This window comes from Echinops telfairi, unplaced genomic scaffold, assembly GCF_000313985.2.
Source record: "Echinops telfairi isolate 266 unplaced genomic scaffold, ASM31398v2 ScPeMD7_7458;HRSCAF=8496, whole genome shotgun sequence".
Classification (NCBI taxonomy): Eukaryota; Metazoa; Chordata; class Mammalia; order Afrosoricida; family Tenrecidae; genus Echinops; species Echinops telfairi.
This window is the reverse complement of record NW_022111358.1, coordinates 11529505-11532441: the sequence shown is the minus strand read 5'-3', so window position 1 is coordinate 11532441 and position 2937 is coordinate 11529505. Positions and strand designations below refer to the sequence as shown.

Below are 2937 nucleotides of genomic sequence, written 5' to 3'. Positions count from 1 at the left end.
GGCCATGGGCCAGTGAGGGGCATCACGTCTCATAGTGGGGCTGGGCCCTGGTTCTTAACAGGGCTTCTCTTCTCTATTTCATAGGAATGGTTGCATGTTCATAGATTTGCTGTTAGCAGGTCAAGGGGTTCAGATTTCCATTGGTGTCTCAAGATCTTCCCTAAGATCCACTAGGTCAGCGGTTCTCAACCTGTGGGTCATGGACCCTTCGGGGGTCGAAGGACCCTTTCACAGAGATCTCCGGATTCATAACAGTAGCAAAATGACAGTTATGAAGCAGCAACGAAAATAAGTTTATAGTTGGGGGTCACCACAATATGAGGAATTGTATTAAAGGGTCACGGCATTAGGAAGGTTGAGAACCACTGCACTAGGCTATTTCAAGTCATAAATACCAGAGATACAAAACCATGGCACTTATTAAAAATATAACTGCTAGCTCCAGAAATTAATACATTTAAGTACAAGCTCTGATTTCCTTTCTCATTAAAAAACCCAAAATATCCCATTTCTTCACTAAAATTGGGATATAGAAGCTCATGAAGGATAAAAGAGTTTAAAACTAAAATCTAACTCTTAAACTGGGCCTATAAAATAATGGAGGTCTTAAACATGTTGTGCTTGTAATATGAGAGTGATGTTGGTAAACGGAATGAACAAAGCCTGGATAACAATGAAAGCTGAGTTTTCATCTTAACCTAAAGTACGCAACCAATGGACCAGCACAAATGCTCAATACGGAGAAGCCACTTGATAGCAACAGGGTCATTTTAAAACAGAGGAGCAGCAGTTAGATTTCCTGTAGTTTATGTCTCAAGACAAACCTTTACAAAAACTAACATCAATTTCACATACTGACAGAAGAAGTAGATATAAAACTTTTTGAAAATCAACCTAAAATTTTTAAGGCACATGTACCACTGAGTATTTGTGCACTGCACCTATTAATAAAAGGGTAACAGGCAACCAATTTTATGATGGCCTAAATTTTTGATGTGCTGCTTTGAAATATCTGTGAAATTGACAAGTTTCACTTTGTTATTCTTAAAAGAAAACACCACAGCAAATTAAACTTACTGATGCATTATAAACTCTTCCATCAGAAATGCAAGCTGGGTGAAAAGATTAAATGTATTTTTAAAGAGTGGGTTGAAATGTATAAACACAAAAGGGCTTTTTTCTCCTCCAAATAAGTACGTTGCAGTCATTTGAAGCTCATATATCACAAGGTACATTAAGCCTATAATTTCAAGTGTCCTCATAAGTTTCCTAATGGCCATTTTTTAGACCCTAATAAGATTTCAACCTCAATTCACTGCCACAGTGTCAATGCCAACTCATAGGGACCCTATAAGACAGGGCAAGTACTGTCTCTGTGGATTTTCAAAACTGTAATTGACGGCAGGAGAATAAAGCATCACCTTTCTCTCCCTTAGAGTGGCTGGTGGTTTTGAACTGCTGACCTTGCAGTTAGTAGCCAAATGGGTCACCACTATGCCACCAGCTTTAATACACGATATAGAATTTTCTTTATGTATTTTAGATTATGGCTGAAATTTTGGGCGTAGAAAAAGGAAATATTATTGTTATTTGACAACCTAAGAAATCCACACCTCTGACCACAATACTGTAAGATTCATCATGAATTCTAAGATAAAACTTTTACATACTTTGAAGAAGTCAGGTCAACATGTTTTTTTTGTTTTGTATTTTTTTAATCATTTTATTGGGGCTCATACAATTCATCACAATCCATACATACATCAATTGTGTAAAGCACACTTACACATTTGTTGAACATGTTTTTAATGAAAACATACATATATATGTGTATGTGTATGTATATATATATATGTATATATATATATATATTTTTTTTTGCTCCATGAAGAACTTTAAATAGATGCAACTAAAATGGATCAAGTTGGCATTTCTGCTTTGAAGGCCTTAGCATTAAGAGTTAAGACATCAATAAAAGAAAGCAAAGAAAACCACCACCTGGGATTCTGTCAACAGAGGGCTGACTAAAGTACTGCTGCTTGGTGGTGTAGTGGGTAAGAGCTTGAGTGCTAATCAAAGGGTTGGCAGTTTGCACCCACCAGCTGCTCTGTGGGAGAAAGATAATGCTGCCTGCTTCCGGAAGTTTACAGCTGGGGAAACCTTTTTGGGCAGTTCTGCCCTGACCTACAGGGGGGGGCACTATGAGTCCAAAAAGACTTATGGATAGCAATGGGTTTAAACTATTGCCAAGAGCCTTCACAGCACATTAAGCACTCTACTGGTTAACTGAAAGGGTGGTGGTTCAAACCCACTGATTACCTCCAGGGAGACAGCCCTGACTATGTGTTCTGGTTCAGATGATTGTATAAAAAACCCCAGGGGGTAGTAGTTCTCTCAAATGGGGTCATCACGAGGTGAAATCAAGTCAGAGGAGCCTGACAACAACAATGCAGTTACTGCTTAGGAAGATTCCCTGGGTGGGACACATGGTGGGAGGTTCAACTCTTTCAAGAGGCAACTCAGAAGACTTGGTGTTCTACTTTGAAACAGCCAGCTGCTAAAAACCCACTAGGGCACAGTTCTCCTGACACACGTGTCCCCATGAATTGGGGTCACTATGAGTTGGAATCGACTGGATGGCATCTGGTGAAAGCACTGCTTAGATTCTGGTGGCGTCAGTGTCTCTGCCCATTGGCTTTCATAGGAATAAAGTCTATGTCATATGCTCATTAATACCATTCTCCACAGAGAATCTGTATTACATCATGCTCTTCACTCCACATTTATATTAGAGAAAAATATGATAAAAGCATTGTTAGGAGTTATGATAACAAACTAAACGTTCCTCATGGACTTATACCACAAACATAATTTTGTATATATACACACAAGTATATGTAGACACACACACACACACACACACACACACACACACAC

At 38.8% G+C, this 2937-nt stretch overlaps 1 protein-coding gene across 9 annotated transcripts in view; it reads right to left on the bottom strand.

Moving 5' to 3' along the window:
• The window catches only part of SYNRG (synergin gamma), a 75829-nt gene that overhangs the window by 35384 nt on the left and 37508 nt on the right, over window positions 1–2937 (bottom strand). The window lies entirely within an intron of this gene.